Source organism: Rhinolophus ferrumequinum, chromosome 17 (assembly GCF_004115265.2).
Source record: "Rhinolophus ferrumequinum isolate MPI-CBG mRhiFer1 chromosome 17, mRhiFer1_v1.p, whole genome shotgun sequence".
Taxonomy (NCBI): Eukaryota; Metazoa; Chordata; class Mammalia; order Chiroptera; family Rhinolophidae; genus Rhinolophus; species Rhinolophus ferrumequinum.
The window spans coordinates 3,152,910-3,178,330 of NC_046300.1; the positions used below are offsets into that span (position 1 = coordinate 3,152,910).

At 44.5% G+C, this 25,421-nt stretch overlaps 1 protein-coding gene across 8 annotated transcripts in view; it reads left to right on the plus strand.

Moving 5' to 3' along the window:
* Positions 1–25,421, plus strand: part of CNTN4 (contactin 4) — a 795,376-nt gene that overhangs the window by 398,400 nt on the left and 371,555 nt on the right. The window lies entirely within an intron of this gene.

Below are 25,421 nucleotides of genomic sequence, written 5' to 3' on the forward strand. Positions count from 1 at the left end.
TACCAGCCCAGCTTTTGATACTGATTCTCTTGCTTTTTCATGTCAATACACTTATAGTGTAGCAGGAGCCTGAAAGCAAAAAGACAGGCGGTTTTTCCCGTATACTGATGGTCAACTACCAGACCAGGGCTTTAAAAAGTTCAAACACGCTTCTACTGCTTTTGTGGTTCTCTGCAAGATTGAGGCTACCAGTGGATGTACGAAGCAGTGACAACACAGCAGGACTGAGGGTGGCTCCCTGGTTGGACCGTGGGATCTTCCCAGGTCTTTTTGAAATGTGTCTAGTTGACCTGCTTTGTCATTCAGAAGGTCAAGTCCAAGAGGGATGCCTGGAATATATTTGCATTTTTACAACAAAAACCAACATTGACCTTTGGAGTACCATTACTTCGCTTCATGCATTCATTCAAGTAATGTCACTGAGTACCTTGCAAGGAGCCAGCTCTGTGCGAGTAACTGGGAATAGAATTACAAGCATGACAGGCAGTCCCTGTCCTCTTAGAGCTCCATGAACTGAGTTCTGTAGTGACCTAGACTAGCAGCTTGATACATACAGCAAGTGGTTTTCAATTACTACACTATTAAAGGGCGTCGGGCTAGTTGTAACATGCAGGGACCCTTACTCTATGCCAGGCATTGTGCTTGTGGAACTTTATCTCGTTTCGTGCTCACATGAACACTAGGAAGTATGTACTATTTATTGTTACTCTCATTATACTATTAATATTATCATTGACACATCAAGGCGTTAAGAAACTCACCCAGGGTCGCCAAGACAGGAAGTGGTAGAGCTAATCAGATTTAAACCCAAGCAGACTAAACAGAGTCCAGACTTTGTCCATCACACAGTGCGGTCCTCTAGCTTTTGTGTTGACTTGTCCAGATCACGGCTGCCAATTGATTCTGGACAATTCGGTTTTCATTCATTCTTCCTATGTCTTTCTAATCGTGACCCTCATTCACTAATAGACCTTATATGCCCTTCAGGTCCTGAACTCCACGCCTCAGTTGGGTTCCCAGCGCCCTCCCCGTTCCCTGATCATAGATGTTGTGGCATCCAGCCTTGTCTTGCCTTGTCTTTCAGAGACGGTATTTCTCCCCCTCGTGAGGTCAGAACCCCACTCTTCCCTCCACCGGCCATGTGCCCCAGGCTCTGTGCTCCAGCTGCTTTTCTCTGGGCTTTTCGTGCCCTTTGACCCGCCTAAAATTAGGCCTCAGCTTAGACAATCCAGCCCTAACTTCTTCACAGCAAATCGATTTCTGACCCTTTGCCAGTGTGTTCATTTAACCCACTGTGCTGAGTAGATAGTGAGAAGTCAGAGGGTTGAAAATCAAGGAAGCCATTAATCTCTTCTATTGTGTTTTGAAAAATGTGGGACTCTTCACCTAAGATGTGTGCCTGTATCTACTTTATTCACTTAACTTTTTGTCGGGAATCAGTCTATTGAGTGTTTTTGCGAGTCGTTGTGTGTGTGTGTGTGTGTGTGTGTGTGTGTGTGTGTACTGTTTTACATGATGTTAATATTCCCTTTCCATATGTCTCTGTCAGTGTAGCTAAAGTCAAGCTTTAATTAATGTTTTTGTTTTCTTGCTATTTGTCTTGATTTCATTAATTTGCACAGCACTCAGCAGTCTGAATTTTGAACAGATTTCTTTACCGCCCATCCTTTTCCTTTTCTATACTTCCTTCATCGTAGATTTCTTGGTGAGTTTTTTGCAAGGAAAATATGTATGTCTATCATGTTTACCATAATTAGTGAATCTCAAATATGTCTTTCCCAGTGTTTTTCTTTACATAGGAAAATAAACGATCCACGTGACTCCTGCCAGGGATGCACCTTGAAGGGTCTGCTAATTATTCAAGGCCATTGATTCCTGATGCTCTTCTCTTTTGCCTAATGCTAGACTCAGGCTCAGACAATAATTGAAAAAAAAAAAAAAAAAAAAATCCTTAAACCAGTAGTCTGAAAATTCAGTCTACAAAATTGGCTTTCTTATTCTCCCTTTCAATCAATTTAAACCAGGCGTCACAAAACCCTGCTACCTGAGAGAGCAAGGAGGCTAACAAATGAGTGGAACGTTCTTAAAGAAACAGTGACTCCTACAGTATGACAGGCAATGGTGGTTACTGGGAAACTGGAGGAAACACGGCCAACTACAGTACCAACCAGGGAACACCTCCAGGCCCAGCTGCAAGGCCCCAGGCTCTGAGATGTTTAGGCATAATTCTCCTAATTCCTTAGCATTGCCAACTAATTAAAATTATTTTTTAAAAGTAGAACTAAAAAGGCCATATAAAACAAACCAAAGTAGTCTTTAGACTATACCCGTCCACCAGTCTGCGAAGTTTATTTCAAGCATTTGTTTTTGCTTTGACATTAGACTCGCTGCAAGTACACTAGACTCCTGGGTCTTTGTACGAAGTCTTCCTTTTGCCGAGAATGTACTTGCCCTAAATGTCCCTGTCACAAGTCCTTTAACCTTCTTTGGGCCTGTGTGCAAATGGCACCTAATTGGTGAGGCTTCTCCTGACCACAAGTAATAAAGCAGAAGAGCAACATTTCCTTCACCAACAACCTATACCTCTCTTATTATTGTCTTTTTCTCCAGAGCCCTGGTCAATATATGAATAACTATATGTCTTATTTGTCTTTGCACTAAGCGTTTTCCTTAGCAGACTGAAGTTTTATTAAAGCGGGCGTTTCTGTCTTTTCAGTCCACTGCTGTATCCCGAATTCTAGAAAATGCCTTGTATGTAATGTCATTCAATAAGCATGTCATTCATATTAAGCTAGTGCTGTGTCCTGCCGGATGTGAGAGGGGAAGCAGGTCTCCACTTCTGGGGGACCCAAGTGATCCTCTAGTCCCCTCCTAGGCCAAGCCATTCAAGTGTTTCTTTAGTTCACTTTAAATATGTCAAGTGTTTAAATTGGCCTGTGTGCCTGGTCCTCTGTATCGGACACTCTTGTTGCCACAAACACCCTCTCCGTCATCTGTGCCTTTAGCTACAGCTGGGTGGACTGTCCCCCAGCTGTGTGTTTCTGCTTCGAGTCTTTGAAGTCACAGCAAAGGGGACTCTGGGAAGTCGGCGCCACCCTTGGGTGCAGTCTTTAACCAGTGGGGCACGACAATCAGGAGACACATGCCTCAGCCTCCTCCTTTGGAAGGATGCGGCCCTCCAAGGTCCCCAGCAAGATGGTCTCCCAGTCCTCGCAGTAGCTCCTTCTGCCTTTTTCTTCCTCACCCCGGCCTCCTGGGATCACCTCCCAGGTCTGTCCCTCTGGCTCTGCTTCCCAACCAAGGCCGTGCTCACACCAGTTACCAGCAGGGAACCAGACAACATGGGTCGTGTCGGTGATTGGTAATCACACGGGGAGCAGCTTAGGCGGGGACGATCGCAGTGCTCGTGAGGTGGCTCCGGACGTATGTACGTGTGCAAGTTCTCCCTTGTACACACGTCTCTTTAAGTTAAGTCTGTAAAGATTTTCTAGGTCCTGCAACCAGGTAGGATTACTGTTCACCAGCTCTCTTCCTGTCTTTACTATTTACTGGTTTTATTGTTAACCAGCTGCTGGGCAAGTCATTTCACCTCGCCATACAATGAGGGGGTTGAACAGATGGTCCCTAAAGTCCTTTTCAGCTCTAAAAATGGGCAGTTGCAGCTCTGCACATGGTTCGCGAGGCAGATGTATATATTGCTGAGAGGGTTGGAGCGGAGCCGGAATGTTCATGCCACTCGTGTGAAGGTGCACGTATGTCCCGATCCTACCGTGTGGGACTGGTTCTGTTCACACTGGCAGAATTTGAAAGAAAGGCTCAAACGGCTGATGCACGTGTCCATATACTGCCAAAGGCATGGAGACATTCAGACACTCTGTGGACGGCTGGAGAATGCATGTTTGGTGTGTTCCTGGTCGCTCTGGGTGTCAGGGGGCTAAATGTGTTCCCATCTCGATGGTGTAGTTTACCTGCTTCAGCAACCTTCGCTTTTGGAGAAAGTATGTCCTCTCCCAATGTATTTTGTTGATTTGCTCACAAAACTGTGTGGTTGTTGCAGCTGCAGTTGGGGTGGCCGTGGGGAAAAGTCTTGTGCAGTGCGAGACAGACGTGTTCTGGGACCAGTGAGGATTCCCCAGACAGTGCATCACGGAGGGGGTGCCGCTTGGATCTGTGACAGTTAGAAGTGTAAGCCAGTGGCCGTCAGAGCGTGGGGTGGCTGCTCAGTAGTCTTTAGAAGGCACGTCAGGCTCAGAAAGTCTCTTCTCACGTAGACTGAAGTGGGCTGTCCATGGTTCTGGCTTCTTCTAGGGCCAGAGGACACAAATAAATACACAGTAGGAGCTGCCGGTATTCCTTGATGCTGATAATAAAATTCAATGAGCTCAGTCTTCCCGCCTGATTAAGACACCCAGCGAAGCTTGGGATCAGTCCTAAACCGTCCCCCTTCTTCCTCATGCCAGGGAGCCCCCAGCTGAGCACACACATGTGACTCAGAGCCTGGCCTCACGGTGCAGCCGTGTGCAATTTTTCACTTCTTAAGATTCTCATGTGTTCTTTTCCTGAGAATAAACAGAAGAACCGACAATATTCAAATACTTCTTTGTTCTACACAGATATTAAACCTAGTACTGCCTGTGTTCTTGTAACAGTAACAAGTATTCAATTAAGATCAAAAGCGCGTTGAGTAAATGTCAGTTTTCATATAGTTACTGCAAAGCAGAGTTCTGCAGTGACCTCTTATTGGATTGTTTCTCTTGCTGAGGAGCTGGCTTGGCAGTGCCTTCACGCTCAGACAGGCGGAAGCCAAGGGATGGATTTCCTAGCTCCTCTGCACTGGCTTATAACCACAGATGAAAGGGAGCCAGAGTGCTCCAAAGATTTAATAAGAAGAGAGCTAACGACTAGATTAAAAAGCAGTGACTTCAGTGATAAAAATTCAGGAAAGAATAGTGTGAAAATAATAAACAGCAAAAGGAAAACTCCCTTGGAATATCAATTTACATATTTAAATACACTTCACAGTGGGACACTATTGATCAGTCATGAAGATGTTGAGGTAAATAGAGAAAGAAGCAGCAATTATATGGTCCCACCGACAAGAACATATAACAACTGCCATACAAACCAAAAGGTGTTGGAAATACTCATTTTAAGACCACTCCTGAAGCGAAATCATTAATGGCTTCATGAGATATGCTCAGCCAAGCTGGATGTCGTAACTATATATAAAACTCTATTGATAGAGTGTAGGACATGTTATATTTTGTATCTAGGGGAAACGTGATTGGACTCTTGAATTAAACAAATTAGGGAAAGAGACGTAAAAACAGCGAAGTGCAAATCCAGACATTAGGTGCATTTCCTATCAGCTCATGTGATAATTGTCTCGAGGGTGCTGCCTGGTAGTTTGAGATGGCGGGTGAGGGAGAGCCTGTGGCCTGTCAGGATCGCCACCTGGCGCCACAGCAGTGCTGGTGACGGGCATGAACTTCCTGCCACCTGTCAGCTGCGTGATCAAGCGATTTTTGTCTCTCTAAGCCTTCGATTGCTTTTTTTCCCCCATCTATTAAATGGACAATATAAGTGTATTTTCTTCCTTTGGGTGTTTATGAGAACTGAGATAACATACAGAGGGTGCCAAAACATGTATACACATTTTAAGAAAGAAAACTGTATTAAAATTGTACTACTCAATATATACCGATAACAAAAGATGACACAAATCACATTTGACGTTTACAATCATAGGAGGTGCTCAGAGTGGTTCCCATCAGCGTCCAGAAACCGGATGATGGCGAACTATTGCTTGAGCAACGCTGACTGAAGTGTCCACTTGTGTACATTTTTTGGGCACCCCCGGTATATATTTTTCGTACTTAGCACAGTGTCTGGTGTCAGCTGGTCCTCAGTGAACCGCTGTGTGAGGACCTGCCACTGCTCGGCACTGGGCTGCCCCCAGGAGTGAAGATCACGGCTGAGACATGACCCTGTCGTCCGCGCACGGACGATGGTGACGCTGCCGGCATCAGCTTCCTGGCTCACTAGTGACTGTGGTGGACAGTCGTGTAACAGAGCTGACAGCACATGTGCACTTTGCTGCACCCCTTTGCAACGTGACCTCATCTGTAAAATGGGGACACAATCATCATTATAAGTATCTATGAAAACTCCACCCCTAAAAAGTGGATTTAACTCATTTGTGTGTGTTGAGCACTCCGCCAAGTACCTGGCCTGGTCGTGTGGCCTAAGCGTCGGCTGCTGTTCGTGTCGTCGTTGTCGTTATGACCAGCAGCTCCTAGCACGGGGCCTCCCTGTAGCTGTACGGCAGCCACCGCAGTGAGAGCCTGGCACTGGAAAGCCTGGGGACTTCCTGTGATGGGCTCCCAGAAATGTATGAAGGGCGAATGGGCAGAGGTTCTAGAAAGAGAATGCCTGGTGGTACCAAATAATGCAAGAGTTTTTAAATGCATTTTGCCCACACCGAAACAACTGAGATAGAGGAAGGAGCACGAAGAAGAGACCTAATAACTGGGTGATCGCGTCTCTGTGATGCAGCGTGCTGGGGCACACAGTCCCCGATGGCCATCCCCTGCACCGTCTCTGCTCCTGGACTCTGCGTGGTGCCACAACCAGACCTGTCCCCTACGTGAAGGACAATGCTGGATGACGATGTGGGCCCACACTACGCTCGTAGCACCTTAACTTGCTTAGCACCTGTTAGTCTGAAACGTACTTGCTGAACGGCCTATTTCAAGGCCTGGGAGGGGTGCGAGACGAGTCCAGTAATACTAAGAGCGGGGGGGCCGCGTGTTTCCGTGCCACACACTGGCTCCCATCCCGGAGTGCAGTGTCCCATTGAACCTCACCACAACCCGTTTCGCAGAACAGAGGTCACACGACCTGCCTGAGGACTCAGAGCTTGTACGGGTCCAAGGCGGGATTTGAACTTGGCTCTGTCCGCTCTGAGGCCTGGGCTTTCCACTGTTATGCTGTGATGTGCACTGACGTATACTTGTCCTCATGCAGCTCACATCTTACAGAACACTAGGAGCCAGTGGTTCTCAGATATGGACCCTGGGTCCACAGCATCAGCCTCCCTGGCAATAAATGTATTAGAAATGCAGATTCTTAGGCCCCAGGCCAGACCTACAGAACCAGAATCTCTGGAGGTGAGTCCACAGCCTGTGTTTTAACAAACTCCCTAGGGTTTTCTGATGCTTACGAAAGCTCAAGAGCCACATTAAATGCTCTTGAGAGGCAAGGAAGGCAGAAATTATCATCCCAATTTTACATGTGGGAATCTGAGGGTGACCGACCTGCTCAAGGTTACCCGGCTGGCATTAATGTCAAAGCTAGAATCTCGGCTTTCTGATTCATAATCCAGTGCCCGGCTTTCTCCCTGGCATATATGCTGCCTTTTTACTCAAGTCGGTCTGACTTTCAGGGCACTTACCGAATAGCTGATGATAGAAAAGGAAGTGCTTGTTATGTTGAAGAGGTGCCCTGAGTATTGACAGAATTTAACTTTAAGATCCAGCCTCCTTTTACTGCCTGGAAACCACTAACAGGTGTGACACTGGCCTGTGCTCTCTGTGTTGTGACGTCACAAACACAGAAAAGATGCTATTCCTTCATTCGGAAGGGAAGCAGAACTGTGTTGCAGAATCTTTGGGAAGTAGGAAAAAAATATTAAGTCCCTTGAGCCTACAAATAGAGTGTAATTATTTTGGTAAACAAGCATGTACCTGTTACTAGGTGTGAGATCTGTGCTTAGAGAGATAAAAGAAATTGTTTTTGTGTTTTGCAAAAGCCTATGTGGATTGTCAGATGGTTTTGTCTTCTCAGAGTAATCCTTTTCCTTAAGGAAGATGGCAGCATATTTTGTTTTGGAAAGAGGTGATGCCCCGGGAGAGGGTTCAGCCCTCATGTCTGAATGAAGACATGTTACCAAGGTTCTCATCTCTCCAGCAAGGGTTGGAAAATGGCCTTGGAAGACCCCTCTAAAGACTAAAACTGTGCTGGAAGTAGTCCCACGTGGCTATTCAACACCTGAAACCTGCCTAGTCCCAACTGAGTTCACAGAACCTGCAGGAGTTTCCTGTTGCTTCAGTAACAATGACCCCAGCTGGGTGTCTTAAAACAACAGAAATGCATTCCCTCACAGTTCTGGAAGCCAGAAGCTGAAAGAAATCAAGGTGTCGGCAGGGCCGGGCACCCTCTCAGGGCTCCAGGGAAGGACCTTCCTGCCCCTTCCAGCTTCTGATTGTGGCAGCCTTTTCCGGCGGTCCTTGGCTCCCACACGCACGACCCCAATCTCTGCCTCCAGCTTGATATCACCTTCTTTTTTGTGTCAGCAGCTCTGCCCTGGGATGTTGGAAACCAGTAAAAAGACAGAAGATAAAATACATCATTAGTACCACTTGTACCAATTATACATTGAAATGAATACATTGGGTTCAATAAAACATCAATTTTGCCAGTTTGTTTTTGCTTTCCTTCAATGTAGATATTAGCAATTTTTGAATGCCATATGTGCCTCCCATTATATTTCCCCAGGATAGCAGTGCCATAGACGATGAAGGAACTAACCTAATGACCCTTAAGCTGTAACTGTAGCTGAGAATAATTACCCCCTTTTCGTGTCTTTGTAGAAATAGGCTTAGGCTGGTCGCCCTGAGCCTAAAGGGAAGTTGACTGGGGAACTGGTGTAGCGGGCGAGATGCAGAACGTACATCTGCCAGGGTGACGACTCGAAGGCCTGGGTGAATATCATTCACCACGGCCCCTCTAAGATGCCTTCAGAGAGGAAAGAATGTCTGAGTCCCGTATCCAGCAAAAACATGATACACTAAAGACGAGAGGATTTTTTTAAAACACTTTTTCTAGTGAACCTACAAATCACACCAAAACAAAAGTGATTTGTAGGCAAATGTTCAAGCAGTATTACTCATAACAGTCAAAAAGTGGAGCAGCCCAAATATCCATCAGGTGATAAGCGGATAGACAAAAATGATTGACCCACACAGCGCAATATTCCTCAGCCTGAAAAAAAGGAAGAGGAACCTTGAAGATACGATGCTAAGTGAATGAAGGCAGACACAAAAGGCCACATGTATAAATCCATTTCTATGAAATGTCCAGAATAGGCAGATCCAGAGCCAGCAAACAGTTCAGTGGTTGCCCAGCGTGGGGCACAGCAGGGAGTAGGGAGTGACTATTCCTGGGTGTGCAGACTATTCCTAGGGCGATGAAGAAATTCTGGAAGTACATAGTGGTGACAGTTGCAAAATCTCATAAATATGCTAAAAGCACCTGTCTTGGTCTGTTCAGGCTGCTTGAACAAAGTACCACAGACTGTGTGTCTCATAAACAACAAATGTATTGTCCACAGTTCTGGAGGCGGGACATCTAAGAGCAAGACACCAGCTTGATGTGGTGAAGAAGCCCGTCTTCCGGATCGGCGATCCCGGCTTCCCTGCGTCCTGACTGCGGGAGGCCGGGGTTGCTCTCTGGAGTCTCTTTCTAAGGGCACCAGTCCCAGTCAGGAGGGCTCCATCCTCATGACCCGATCACCTCCCGTGGCCTCACTCCTGATACCATCACCGTGGGGGCGAATATTTCAGAATATGAATTGGGTGGGGGGATCATTCAGACCATAGCACCATTCGATGATGCATTTTAAAAGGGCGCATTGTATGGCGTGTGAATTTTTTATCAATAAAATACAAATACATCTCTGAGGAAAAACAAACACAAGTATCTGTCTGCTGAGAACTTGTCTTTCTGTCAGGGGATCAGTTCCTCAGGCAAAGCTTCCCTCTCATGATTAGCAGGATTATTGGATACAGACCCATCCCAACTGCCATATTTTACAAACAAGTTCACTGGTTTGGCCAAAGACGCCCAGATAACAAGGCGCAGAATCAGAACCCGAGCTTCTGTAATTCTCCCGCTCGTCCAATATGGCATCTCTGGTGTGTGTTTTGTGGACACTGGGGGTTTCATCTGTCTCTCCCCCACATCCGAAGTGCAGCTTCTGTAATAAAGAAAAAGGAGAAAGCGCCTATCTTCCAGGGAGAAGGAGCACTGACATCAGTTCACCTGTGCTGTGATGCTGGAGCCCCCCTGGAAGCAAGCGAGCCAAGTGACCCCTGGAGCCCCCCTGGAAGCACAGAGGGGGCAGGGGACCATCTGTGTGAGGGGTGCTTTGAGGACACAGTGTGAGCATTAACTTCACCTATTTTCAATTTCATCCCCAGTTGGCATCCCTGGGAAGCTGACCTTCTTTTCATTTTCTGCCTGTCCGTACCAAACCCCCAAGTGGCCCAAATTAAAAATCCATGTAGAGACAGTGACTAACCTTCCCCACACCTGAGCGCTATGTCCCAGGCTAAAACTTGGGAAATCATTTTGATGCAAAAAGGAAAGGCAGGTTCGTGGATGGAGAGTGTCTGAAGAACCAGGGATGTTAGGTAGATTCTTTAAAAGGCATGGATGCAGCAATGCATATTTTGCTTGAACTGCGTAAGTGAAAAGAACAAAAATCAGTATCAACTGTGTGGTTTCCACCACATCATCCACTTACATGACATCTATACCGGAAAGAAATTAATGAGGTTAGAAATGCCTTCCGTTTGCTGATGGGGAATCAGATGTCAAAACAAACAACTCAGAATCAACTGGAGATACAGAAGCCAATCCCTCTCATCTAGGGAACTCGGAAGAGAAGGCCAGTGGTTAACAGAACAGTCCATTGCGGCAAGTACGTTACTTCCACAGTCAGACACTCATGGATTCTCAAGTCATGCTTTCATCCAGCCTAGCTATCCCTCGGGCAGAGGAGCAAACCGAAGAGAGAAAGGATCAATTCATTTGCCCGAGTCACATGGTCAGCAGCTTTCAGAGCTAGGATCAAATATGGGGAACATCAGCTATACTTTTATCAAAGTGGTGATTTTTCCTGACATGGACTTGATCGTTGTTTTCTTGTTACACCGTAACGTGTCTAAACTCTACTTATGTGAATAGACATGAATTTTATTACTAAGGGTGTTGTAGTCAAAAGTTGGTTGATTGCATTTGTCCACCATTTTCAAGTAACGGTAGTGGTGTTTGGTAACTTGCTAGTAAGGTCCTGGAGGCTTTTGACACAGTGGGAAATGAATTTGGAGGAAAGCTGAGTTTCTTCTAGAGATTAGGTGGAACTTTGGGTTCCTTTGAAAATATTTACATGTTATTTGTGAATTTACTCATTTATTTGATAATTTACTAAGCATCTACTACATTCTATGGACTGGTAAATGGTGGGAATGCCTAGATATTTGTGACTTAGTCCATCGATTTGAGCAATGTACAATCTTGTGGGCAAAAACAAGTACTTTCAAACTCATATACCCTGCCAGATTTATATGAAAAATCGAGGAAAAACAGAGGGCTCTTTTCCATGAGCCATAATGTTACAATCTCAGAAGCTACAGGTACGACCTACAGTGGAGACAGCCCTGGTGCTGGGGCTGACAGAGTTCTGAGTTGGACGCCTGTCTCTAAGTATAGTTACTAAGTGTATGAACTTCCGGAAATTCTCATAATTCTCTGAGAAACAAGATGTAGACTATTCAGCACAGTGACTGGTCTAGAATCAGCCCTGATAATAATGTCTGTGGCATTGCCAATTAATAATTAAAGGGCATAAGCTTCTTTCCCCTTTACACCTGAGCCCCAGGCAGGCAAAACCCTTCCATTTACTTTCAGTAGAACCTGAATTACTTAGTATAAATAGCAAAGAAAGAAAATAGTGGGCGTGAAAGGGAAAGAGAGAACACTGAAATCAGGCATGCCTGTCATCATAAAACCAGGTTGGAAAGATCAAAAATGATGGTGTTTAGTTTTGTTGTAAAGTTGACAGAGAAGGTGAGGCAGAGCACGACCTCCTTCCCAGGTGGGGAAACAAGATGAGGGAAACAGGGCTTGTGGCTGTTTCCTCTGCCTAATTCTGTTGTTCTAAGGGTAGATTGGTGTCTTCTTCTCTTTAGAGCCACGTAGATATAAATGTATATAAGCATTTTATTACTGTATTTTTACCCAGTCTGTTGGGCAATCTGCTTGAATTAGAGAATATTAGACATGGAGACTGCTAGGTCACCCATCTAATATTTTATCGTTAACTATCAATAATTAGTATTCTCCCTGACTTTTCACATTTGTCACCGTCGAAACCTGACTTGGAGTCCTAGGCCACTTTTCCGTTACTGATGGTGAAGAAGATGATGGTGGTGATAGTGATAATAACCGCAGTATTTATTCTTTTCTCTCATCTAATGCTTTGGATAAATTTTGTAATTTATACTGGGCTCCGAGCAGCCCGGTGTGGCTCATATTGTCACCTCCGATCCTAGAAGGAGAAACTGAGTCACCATAAGTGGCTGAGGGTTCTGCAGGTGTGGCCTCACCAGCACGATGACCTCCTCCCGCTCTGTCCTGCCAACCTCAGTCTCAGACCTTGCAGCTTCCTTCTGGAGCAATAGCACCGTGTTTCTAGTTTCCACTTCCTGTCCCTTCTCCAGCGTCGCTTAGCCCTTTGTCAGCTTCCTCCCCAGTTAACGACTGGCTACATTACTGCAGAGAAAACCTAATGAAACTGCAGATGTCACCTCCCGAAGTTACTTCATTTCCTGTAGGCAGCCCCATGGTATAGCGACCTCTGCTTTCCCTCCACGGAGTTCTCTGTCCTCCAACTCCCAACATTGTATCTCCCTTTGAAGTGTCACCTTGTTTTCTCTCCACCCCCTGTGGAAATACTCATTACCTCTCCCTCTGACCCACACCAGGGCTCTGCCTCCTCTCTCCCCACTACCTTCCTTGGCTTTCTGAGGCTAATTATATTTTAGCTTAGAATACAGATGTAAAGCTAATGAAATTATCTTTAAACACTCCTTCAAACTCCAAGGGTTCACCTCCTTCTGAGTTGAAATGAGTAAAGTTGAATTTATTTCTTTAAAACTCACTAGGCGAATGTATTCACAGTCTCAGCCATGTATGGTAAGCTCTTTGCACCTGCTGTCTTCTGTGCTTCTTTCTTTTAAAGGAGGGAGTGAAATTCTCTAACAAAATTTCGTCCATAGAATAAAATACCACCTCGCATGGGAATTATGATAATTCAAAGAACAAAACCAAACCAAAACAAATTCACATCTCGGAGCAGAAGAGTAAATAATGAAAATGCAGCACTATTTGTTTGGGTCAACAGTTGTTGCCAGAACTCGATGTGATATTCTCTGTAGGATTTTGCTCAGAAGTTATGAACTCCCGGTAAGACTGGCAAATACGAGTTGCACACAAGTGATCTTTGCAAAATAAAAATCATCAAGTGAAAATGAGTTCTCTCCTCTTTTCTTCTCTTCAGCTGAGTTCTTGGACACCCCCTTTGGGGATGTTTTTCTCCCCAGTGGTGTGATATTTACACAGAACCTGGGTTTTAATATAATATTCATCTAACTGGAAACAGAGCCAATTTGAAGTCGATGCTCTAGATTTCTTGTATTCCCCTTAGGATTTCACCTACTTGCTCTGTTCAGTTGCATTAAAGATGAGGGAAGGGAAAAGATTGTCCATCAATTGAACTTCACAATCGTTTATGATCTCATATTATCTAAATTGATCTCCAATTCAGTAAATAAGTAAACAATATATATGTTTTGTTCAGTGATTTATAGTCTCTTTTGAAAGAAAAACAATGTAACTGTGTGGTAATGGATGTTAAGTAATTACCATTTATTGTAGTGGTCATTTTGCAACATACAGAGAATGCCAAAAAAAAAATGTATACACGTTTTTAGAAAGGAAAAAAACTGTATTAAAATTTGAATACTCAATATATACCGATAACAAAAGATGAATACAAGTCATGTGTATACATTGTTTTTGGCACCCCCAGTATTCACATCTCAAATCATGTTGGACACTAGACTAATACAATGTTACATGTCAATTATACCCAACAAAGCAAAGACTATTACAAACATCCAAAATTTTTAAAACTACACACAAATAAATCACTCTTGAATTTAGGGCTTTACCTTTTTTTTGATGTTAATATAATAGAAACCTGAGGAATCTAGAACTCTATTTGCCATTTTCTGGGTTTATAACTTTAGCTAAATCACTGTACCACTTAGGACCTGAGATTCTGCAGAAGTGAAATAGAGGAGCTGAGTCCAAATGAGCTTTCTAGGCCCTTGTTACCCAGAATTTGATCATCATCTGTTTTTGTCCAATCGGTATACTCCTTGTATTATGATTCACTTCAGTTGTTTATCACCTCCATTGTTTCTTTACCTAAAGAAACATTGTTGCAGCAGTATCACTTGTTATGAATACAAAATAGCCCTAAACATAAACATTAAAGCAACAAATGTATTAAAACCCAGTTTGTCCTGGATGATTGATTCTGAGTCCTGATAGTTCTCCACAAAAATAAGCCTATCAAGTATTAGACAGGTTTTTACTGCACGCTGGCATCAACTGAGACTCTCTTTGATTTGATCAGGACTTAAAGAGAATTAATTGAAAGAGTCAGTGAGTCGAGTTTAGTTACTGCCTTGTCTCTGTACAGTCTGAAAGTTTTCTCACATTCCAGTGTCACCAGGAGGCATCCACCATCTTGGGAGGTGCTAATGTCAGAGGACAGCCTTGTCCGGGCCCCCAGAACGGTGCTGCCGTGCCCCAACATGAGCTATCCGATGCACCCTGGCCATAGCGACTCTGATGAATCATATCTTTATGTGATCCTTTTTTCTTCATTATTTTTCAGATGTGGAAAATTCTGTTGTATCTTTGAACCTGTGTAATATGCAAAAGTTAGCGTTAACCAGTTGTGTTGCAACTGATTTATGTAGCAATACTGTCGCCTTTATGTGTTTGAACTTCTCTAAAACTATAGAGAAGATTGGTTCAGCCATTCTCTAGACTGGTCCGTTCATGGCTTGGTGACAAATAGTTCATTTTTAAGGTTTTCATAGCCTTAGAAAATTCACACAGATGTTAGGAAATACATTTGGTGCACAACAAAATAGGTGTTTTGTCCACGTTTTTTGTTTTTTTTGTTGTTGTTGTTGTTGTTGGACTTATTGTACTGAGCGATTGTAATTAGGTAACTGTGTATTGAGGAAAAAAGCAGGATCAGATTGGTGGCGAGTCTGAATTTGAATATCTTTCAGCAGATTTCTTTCCTTTGCAAGTTCTAATTTGAGCATATGTAGTACCCATTCAGCATCCAACTCATATGTTGGATATGCCTGTACAATTGTAATATGCACAGATAAGAATAACCGGTGTTGGGTCTATACGCCGTCTAAATGTATGGAAACATCTACTTGATGTACCAAGCACAATGTCATTCCCAAGTCTGTTGGATTTCACTTTTACATTTTGGTTGTTATTGCCACTAATAGAATGGACAGTGATGGCTAGTAAGTCAGTGGCATGACGGCGGAATGCCACATTCATTCAAATATTCCTTGAATGTGAAACTCGATAAGCTCTACCGTTTATTCTCTTAGGATCTATGTCACGACAGGACCCCGACTGAATTCGTATTTCCCCATTAGTCTTCACAGTTATCCTAGAGGGTAGATACATTGAGACCACCCTTGTTTAACAGATGGGAAAACTGAGGCTTACGTAGAACTTAACCATAGTCACACCACTGACAAGTAGCCGCAATGAATTGAAATTTGAGTTTGTGGACCTTGAAATGATACGGCAAGGGGTATTTTTTTAAAGTCCATGTGATGAAAATTTTTATTTGAGTTTTGATAGACAGGAATAGGTCATGTTTTGGATGGGCTGATGAAGGTCACATAAGAATTTTTTTCTCCAGCCCAGACCTAGATGTGCTGAAAATATTTTAAGGAGGAGAACACGTGGGTTGGTGGATTTGTTTCACCTGCTTATGGATTGAATGATTAAAGCCTGTTTTGCCCATGGCTAAAAGTATCTGATAAAAATGTAACCGTTTGGTATAAGGAAGTGAATAGAAGCTGTCATCATTATCATCACCATCCGCACTAGTCACACATATTGATTTCCTGTGATGTCTCAGTCTGTTCGAAGTACTTACACTTAAGTTTATATAAAATCATTTATTTCAACAAATATGGCAGTCTGGCAAGAATTGCATTATTCTTTACATCAACAGGTGTTTTCAGACAGTCTCATTATTTGTCTATTTCAAGAATATCGTACCTTGATGACCTTGACTTACTTGGGCACAAGATACAAATTGGAGAGCCTGAAAATCTACTGGCATGTAGTCAAGATACATTTTCACAAGCGGGGGATTATTTGGGAGCAGAAGGCATCACTTCGCTACATAGTTAATGGTTCTTAGTCTGGCATTTTATTGGAGAGCTCCATTTTATTGCAATAATGTTAAACAGGGTTCCTGAGAAGCTGTTTTCTTTTGAGAATTTGAAACATTACCGATAAAGATCCCTGTGGCCAGTTCTATGCACAAGATACATACTTATCCATCGATTCCATGAGATACTACACAAATTCCTTGCGCTTCATAAATAGACCATTTCTGCTAGTGGATTATTTTCCCTTGAGTATCTGGTTGACCAGGATATAAGAGAATGGAGCTTGGAGAGTTCTTAATGATTATATCAGAAGTGTGTGTGTGTGTGTGTGTGTGTGTGTGTGTGTGTGTGTGTGTCTACACTTCTGCGTAATTGTTTATATATGTACTTGTGTATTTAGATGAGTTTTTATTATTCATTTTCAAAGATAAATGTGATAGATTTTGCATATTTCTTGCCTCTGATCTCAGTCTAATAGAGGAAACAATGGAGAACTGATCATAAATGGAAATGTTATAAACGTTTAATAGACATACTATTAGTCCCATTAGTGACTATTTCATTTCACGTTGAGTTTGAGACCAGCCTTCAACCAGGTGAAATACTGAACCCAACATGTGATCTGACTCATACTTTAGTAGGAATAGCACACCCCTCGATAGCACACTCTCTTTTCATGTCTTACAATTTTATTGGCTTATTTTTAGTAGCCCCTTTAAAACATTGGCCAATATTACTCAATTTGTTAACTATTTCTGATGTATTCTTTCTGTTAATATCAATGCCAATAAGTTTTATAGTAAAATGCTTTGTTTTGTCATTTTAAAGGTGGTATTGTCCATAGTCACGATGGCAGGTCCTATCTGAGTTTACATCCATCCGATAGATTTCAGGACAAATTCTATAATGTCACATATCAAGGACAGGAGAACAGGTTTTATAGGAAAACTTATATCGGTCAAGAGTTAGAAAAGAGAAAAGAAGCCAAAGATCCCTTAATTCTCATCCCACATCCCACCAAAGGTGGATGCCTTGAGCCTACAATGACGGTCTGTGTTCCCGTCATCTATGTTCTCTTCAAGCATCCCTTCTCTCCAAGTCTACCTTGTCAGGAAAGGAAAGCTGGGGAAAATAGAAGACAGCAGGAAAAGAAGAAGAGCAAACCTGAGATGAATTGACTCCATAAAAGAAGCAGTCAGCTCAGTGGACAGGAGCTGAGCGGGGCTGTGAGGACGGGACACTGTGGGTGTCACTCATCCCTCAGGTCTCCAGGAGTCAGAGCCCACTCAATGGCACGTAACACACACACAAAGGAGAAGCAGATTGCTTGGCCCTAGGCGGGCTGTTTGTAGGAGCTCTACTATACCAGCTCCCAGCACCTAGAGACCTTCAGGCCCTGAGATGTCATGGTACCCCTTGCAGGGAGCATGAAGCCCCTGGCTGCATGATAACCTGAGCTGGAGGGCTGCCTGCCCTGCTGGGAGAAAGTAGGCTAGTCCTGTCCTAGTGGGCGTGTGATCTGTACATTTGCATGGTCCTCACACAGGCATGCAGAGAACATTTTCCAAAGCTGGCCACCTCTTAGGGCCTCACCATTTAGTGGAAGACTCACTGGAATAACCATGACAATTCCTCAGCATCCGTGTCCTAGGAGGGTAGCATTGCACTAATACCAGATACAACACACGAAGCTGCTATGGTGGTGTTGCCCTTCTAGGAATTTAGGAGATGACATTGGATTCTAAACTTTTTGAAAACCAAATTAACACTCTAGTATGTGCCTTTTCACATGGGGGTATAATTAAAAGCAATAAATGAATACATATGCAGATGCATTGAATTTATTGATAGACTTTTAAGGATCCTGCAGTTTGACTGTAGACTTAAGATTAAACATCTAAAATAGACCTTATAACCATCCCAGAGAGAAGCATATTGAATTATGCATAATTCTTACATTGACTTACATACAAATTAATTTGCTAAACAAATTATAGTGTATACATTGAGCATTTTTATTTAATTTTAACAGACTAGTAAAATGGACATTCTTTTTAAGTTTCCGTTTAGATAAAGATGATAATGTTGACAACAGTCTTAATACCAGCAACCACTGTCCCTTGTGGAGTGTTGACCCTGGTGGCAGTAAGGGACCAAGTGAGATATGTATGAGATACATGTATGGGTGTCTATGTGTGTTGCACGCATGCACACGCACACACACGTATGTATTCTCATTTAATCTGCACACCCAGCAACCCTGGGAGATAGACTCAGTGTTTAGGCCTATTATTCAGATAAGGTACCTTAGAGGAGCTCCATAATTGGTTCTTCGTTCCTCTGCTAGTGGAAGTGGGATTTGAGTCCAGGCAACTTGTTTGTAAAGCACCATGCGTTGTATCACTATTCAGGACCGCCGCCATGTGGATAGAATTTTTATACATAAATGCTCCGTGCTGAGTTTTGTAGAAGATTGGATTTTAAACCCACAGAGAATTGGCTGCATGTCTGATCACCAGTCCTACCTTTGTAGGTGGTGTGTATGGGACCAACTTAAGAGTTAAGCGGAAACATCCCTGGTAATATTTTCTTATTTGGATTGATCTGGTTTCCACACATACCAGATAAGAATTCAGAACTTGTTGAGGGAGCTCACTGAACAAAATGCTTTGACCTTTGTAATGGGGAAGGGATAAAAGACCAGGTCACCCCGAGCTTATGTGCGAAGAACTCGACGTCTGCTCCTGGCAGCCACCAAGGCATGTATAAGACAAGGGACCTTCTTCTGCAGCCTCCACTCCTCTGCTGCCCTCTGTTCTCGGCAGTTCCTTAGCCAGGACTTCAGACTGCCCTGGCAGTCGCAGCGAGGTCAGTGGCTGCCATCACGATGTAAGAACCACACCACTGGCTTGTGATGGACCGACCGACCGACAGACGGACAGACACTGCCTCTTCTGAACTTGTAACGTGCCTTCTCGGTTCAGCGTTAACGCTTCAAGTGAAGAAGTTTCAGGAGCTTAGCAGAGTCTGAGTACCTCATCTTCGAAGGAGAGAGCTTTAACTGAAGTTCGTATGGCGTTTCTGTCCTGACGTGGGGCTCGCGAGTCCTCACTGCGAGGCACTTCAGCAGACAGCTGGAGCACCGCGGTGTACCTGGTGACTGTACCCCAGGGGTTCCCCCTGCCTGGGAAGCTGGAGAGGACGGAGAGGCGGGCACGGAAGCCACTTGGCGAGGCGGGGTCGTGTACCTGCCCAGGTGCGGGAAGGAGCGCAGAGCGCAGGTTTCATCTGAACCGCCCCGCCCCGCGGAAGGAGGCGCGTACGTGGAGGGGCCACGCACGGATGAGAACACGGGGCGTTACAGCCCGAGGTGGGAGAGTGAGCTGACACTGTCCATCAGCCCGTGGAAACAGCCAGTGCCCAGCCCTGCGGTCCTATGCCTTGAAAGTGCACAAAGAGTGCCGTGGAAAGTACACGCACCTGAGCAACCTGCGTGAAACAAGAGGAGACAGGGCAGTTTGTCAGATTTTCTCCCCCCCCCCCCCGCCCCCCCCGACCACCACCTAATGTGCTTTTTTGCATCAGTTCTCACCAGGCCGCAGCTGAAATTCTTACTCACGGTTCGGTTGCCCCCAGAATTGATTTCTGTAATTCTCTTTTACGCCCCCCCCCCCCCCCCCCCCCCCCCCGCAGCAGGCTGCTTGGAGGTTGCGACACCCTGTGAATTCAGCAGGTGTGTCGGGCCTGGCAGCCTCTCTGCCGCCCTTCCGGCTCCCTTCACTGACTCACGGTATCAAACGTGATTGCCCCTCGATTTTAATTTGTGCCTGCTGTGTCACCGAACGACCTCGTTAGTGCTGCCACCGAGCCCCGTTGGCGACGTTGGCAGGTCCGAGGAGCGCCCCTCTCTGTAAACCACGCTGCTCTTAGCAAGTGCAGCCCTGCCCACTCCGTCGCCTTACCCTTTTTGGACAGGAAGGCCTCTGGCTTATTTGAAGGGAGAAGATACTTTAGAGAGAACAGAGAAAAAAGAACTAAAGCGAACTCTGTTTGCCTCTCAGTGTTCCAATCACCAAGGATTAGAATTTTCAGGAACCAATTTCAATCTGATGCCTCTGTTTAAAATTGAAGTGGGTGTGTGTGTGTACATTCACAGATATATTTTTAATATAGTGTTTGAACTGTAGTGAACCCAGCACTCTTTCCTTGATTTCATGTGTGTGGCCCTTTTATTCCATAATTCAAAGATATCAGGAAACCTATGTAGGTTTCACAGAAATTCAGTGAAGTGAGACCCTAAAGACATAGTATAAATAGCTCCCAACAGCTGGGGCCTACAGATCAGTTCAGTTAGGTGATGTGTTTATTTGTGCATGAGGAGGGTGACAATGACATTTGCACAGCGCTGTCCCAATACATGTACGTGAATGGGGGCATAGAGACCCGCGCTCTTGGTTTTGCAGCTGGACAAATTTCCCCAAGCTGTTACTAATGGTAACTTTTCCTATTTAGAGTGAATTTTCAAATGGAACAAGGCATATTTTTAGTTTTCATCCCTGGCTTTGGAAGTAATTTACAAGTACTTTCTAATCTAAGGAAAAAGCATATCTTTGCCACAGAATACATTATTAATAATAACAGGTAGCATTTATTGAGGACTTTCTCTGTGCCCGGCATCGTGTTCAGGGTTTTGCATGCAGGATCCTATTTTAAGCTTTAAAAAAATGGGTTAGTCAGTGGTGGTTCCAGAAACTCTGTGTGCTAAGGAATCGGGGATAGCAGTCAGCTCTTAAAGTGCATTGAGGATCTTGCCTTGAAGAGGTTTATCCGTCTTAAGCACATTAGTTTTCCTTGGTGTTTCCATTACAGATCAATATAAATAGCGGCATTTCCTCAAAATGCCTCCAGTCACACTGTGCATAAGGCTGGGGAAACATCTGGTCCATTTCAGAGAGGAGGGGCGACCCCCATGTAGGGGTCACGGCACGCATGGTGGGAGGTCTCGCTAACGCCCTCCTGTGCGACCCTTGGCAGTTACTAGTTGTAGGTTCCAGTTTTACAGACGATGAAACTAAGGCTTATAGAGTGTCAGTGACTTCTCAAGGTGATCCAGCTGGGAAAGGGTTGGGGAGGAATTCGAAACCAGTCTGTGTGAAGGCAGACCCGGCAGGGGGCATGTCATTTCCAGTCTGTTGGGGACCTACTTTCCACAGGACCCAACTGAGGGACCTTTCTTCTGTTTCTCCATCCTTTTGGTTAGTTTGAACTATACCTTTTGGGAGCTACAAAGCCAGGGGCTTGGAGTTATTGTGCAGGGTCAGAGGTGCCCAGAATGCCGCTCGGCTTTGCTTCCAGCAGTTTCTGTGTTACAGCCATCTTCTGTAGAATCCTTTGTAGCATTCATCAAACTTTGTTAAAAGTTTGTAGTGCCAGCGAATCCTCCACGAGTCAAAGAAAATCATTCCTTACAGGAAATTACATCAGCCTGTTCACCGTGGCGTCGGAAGGTGTGTTTTGTAGATTCTCTGGCAGACATCAGGGTCCTGGGGGCACCCAGTGGATAAAGGAGCGTTGGGTGTGACCTGGCTGAGGTCTGCATTGCTCAGCCCCGAGTCATTTAGTAGCAAGAGTCTAACATATCTTCTTTATCGAGATTTGAGCTGTGTGTTCCTCAAGTGAAAAGAATTCAGAACGTCGGCTTGGGATTCAACCCATCCCCGTTTCAGTTCATGGGAGTCTTTTTGTTTTTAATTAAAATTTATTGGGGTGACAGTGATTAGTAAAATGACATAGGTTTCCAGTGTACAATTCTGTAACACATCGTGTGTATATCCCATTGTGTGTTCACCACCCAGAGTCAGTTCTCCTTCCATCACCATACATTTGACCCCGTTTCATGAACAATGACGTCGTGGACCCGCAGAATACAGGTGTTGGATGGTAACAATGTAGCAGAGAAGACACAAGTGCTACTTACCTTCTTGACGGAGCACATTTGTCCGCTGATGATGCTGTCCTACGTTTTGGCTTCGGGGGAAAAAGGAAAGCTTAAGTAAATAGGGTTGCGGTGAGCACATACAGCAATATATCCGATCCTATTCAGGCGTGGCCTAGGTGGCTTCATGAATATGAATACGGGAGGAAGCTTTTTCTTCTCTTGCTTTATTATTTGTTGGTAGGATGTATTCTGGAATTCTTGAGTCCCTTCCCATTTTTATATGCCTCTCAATCCTCTGCCAAATTATAATTGTCAGGGAATTTTGGTTTTTCATTTTGGATGGAACAAACTTGTTGGTACTCTGTGTGATGGGAATGATATTTCGGGTTAATGAAATAATAACTGATTTTTCCCCGTATGCAAAACATAGAAGACTAATGGGATTTGGAAAGCAGTGTTTTCCTTAACATTGAAAATGTACAACATGAAATTCTGTCTGATTCAGAAGGCACGTTAGGGTCTCCTAGTGTGATAAAATCATTAGAAATTGTTGATCTCTGGTAACACAATGCAAGTGCCAGTTTTTAGAGATTTTTCCATGGTGAGAGAAGCAGATAATCAAATCTTTACAGAAACAAAACACTATGGAAAATAATCCGGGCAGTCTGCTGATTTAAGTGTCTTAAATAGAACGGGTTAGGTAAATATGTACAAACATTGAACATGTAGAGAGAGCAGTTTCTAAATATCAAATTCAGGAACTTTTGATTGATGACTTATATGTCATGTCATTTTCTTAAAGATTTGTTTCTTGGTTTCCTACCCTTGAAAATAAAATGAGGTGCATATCAGAGCTCCAGTGGACTGAAAACAGCCCATTTGGGGCTTATGTATTTCTACCTTTATAAAGCACTGTCCCCTGTCCCAGAGTACCTTCGGTTGATAGGAAGGAGGCACAGATATGTGTCCCAGCTCTTACACTTAACAGCTCTGCTTATCTGTCGGGATACAAGACATAGTCTAGCTGTGCTAAGTTAATAGTGCGCTCTCTCGCCCTCGCTCGCTCTCTCTGTCCCTCTCCCGCTACCCCCTCGCAAGATTTCTCACTCCTGCTGCATCTTCCAAAGTGGTTCAGCTTCAGCAGCGGGCTCTGCTCGTGGGTCATTCAGGCACCGGGGCTGGTGGAGGCTTCCTCTTAATGCCTGCTTCCAACACCACCAGTGGTGGGAAGGGCCGTGCGCCAAATCCTAGAGACCCCTTACATTTCCACCCAGAAGGGACACACACACCTTCTGTTACCTTTCCTCTCCCAGAGCAAACACATGGTCAAAGGAAAGGCAGCAGAATCCTCCCCTGCGCCCAGCCAGGCCTCACTGATGAATGACTTTGCATGAATCTCTTAGTATGTCTGAGCTTAACTATTCTAATCTGTTCAAAAATGTGGAGGATTTCCCTGACTGAACCCCTCTTCCAACCTTACGTATCATGGATGCCAAAGGAAAGTCATTTTTTTCACTCAACAAGTATTTTTTGAGCTCATATCATGTGTCAGACACTGGCTTAGGTTTGGAGACACTGAAAAAAATCTAAAACGCAAAATTCCTCATGGTGTGGATCTTATATTCTAACTGGGTCCACGGGAAACAAGTAGACCAGTGACTATGTAATATTTTAGGTGGTTAAACGTTCTAAGAAGAAAGTAGGGTCAGTTTGTCAAAGAAAGCTTCTCTAATGAGAATAAATGTGCAGACATCTGAAAGAAAGGGGAGAACAAAATTGATACTTATCAGTAGGAAACTCCTTCTCAAAGTGGAAGCGCCAACGCAGATCCCTGAGGCAGGACGCTGCCAGGTATACCTGAGGGGCCCCCTCTCCCCCCAGTGTAGTGCACTGAGTGACAAGGACCTGAGGATTAGGAGACCTGACCAGAGCAGGGTGTCAGATGGCAAAGGGCCCTGCAGGCACTGAAAGGAGTTTGAGTTGTATTCTGAATGAGTGGGAGGATTGCAGGCCTTTGACTAAAGGGGTATCATAACATGATGTGTACTGTCCTTGGCTTGTCCGTGGACGCTAAGCTGTAGGCTGGAGTAATGGCAGCCAGAGCACAGCTAGGCAGCTGCTGCAACACGCTCCGTGGGAGACAGCGCTGGCTTGACCAGAGCGCAGGTGGGGGAGGGGTGGATCCCGGACGCCTTTGAGCAGGGAACCCTCAGATTTAGTAGTGGATCGGCTGGGGGATGTGCACTTACCCCGTAATTATTACTGTATTGGTAGCACGTGTCTGTGTCACAAAACTAACCCAGAGCCTGTCAGTGCTCATGCTGTGTCGGGTTGAATTTTCATGAGGTTGAAGTCTAATCAAGGGAGGCAAACAGAAAGATGTGGGAAAAAAAAAATCTTTATTAAGAAAATAGACGGTATTACTGCCAGGAAGAAACTTGAAACATGGGTGTGAGTGACAGGTAGTCAGGCGAGGTCCGGGGAAGCTGAGCCTACAGAAGAGGCGCTGCTGGGAGGGGGCACTCAGCAGACACACAGTCGTGCGAGGATCCTTGGGCTCGGCTAGTGGTGTCGAGGTCATGGTCACTGTCATTTGGACACGGCTGAGGGAAACGCCTGCTTCAGCTGGACGTGGAAGGTGGCCTGGGCCAGTCACACTGGGCTTCACAGGCCGAGGCGAGAATTCCAGGTTGTTATGATTTGCAGCAATAAGAAGACATTGTGAGGTTTTAAACAGAGACGGAGGTGAGCTGCTTTACCATTATAGAGAAACAAACACCTGACTCTGACTGCCGGAGAACGGATTTTGAAGGAGCTGCGGCACTGAAACCATTTTGGAGGCTGTTGTTTCGTGGCTAATTCTGCATTCTTTCCTTATCTTTGCACAAGCAGTTGCTGCTTCACTTTGGAAGTGAAATTAACAGTTGCCCCTCTACACTGCCGCCAGGCTACGTTCTTGGACGATGAAATGTAGGGTCTGCTGATGACTTCCCAGTAGCTACAGTTGGTTCTTTTAAAGTGTGTATCTTTAAAAAAAAAAAAAAAAAAAAACCTGTGTTTCTTTCCAGTGAACATTTTTCTGAATATTTAACACTCACTCACCTTTTCCATGGGAGACAGTGTGG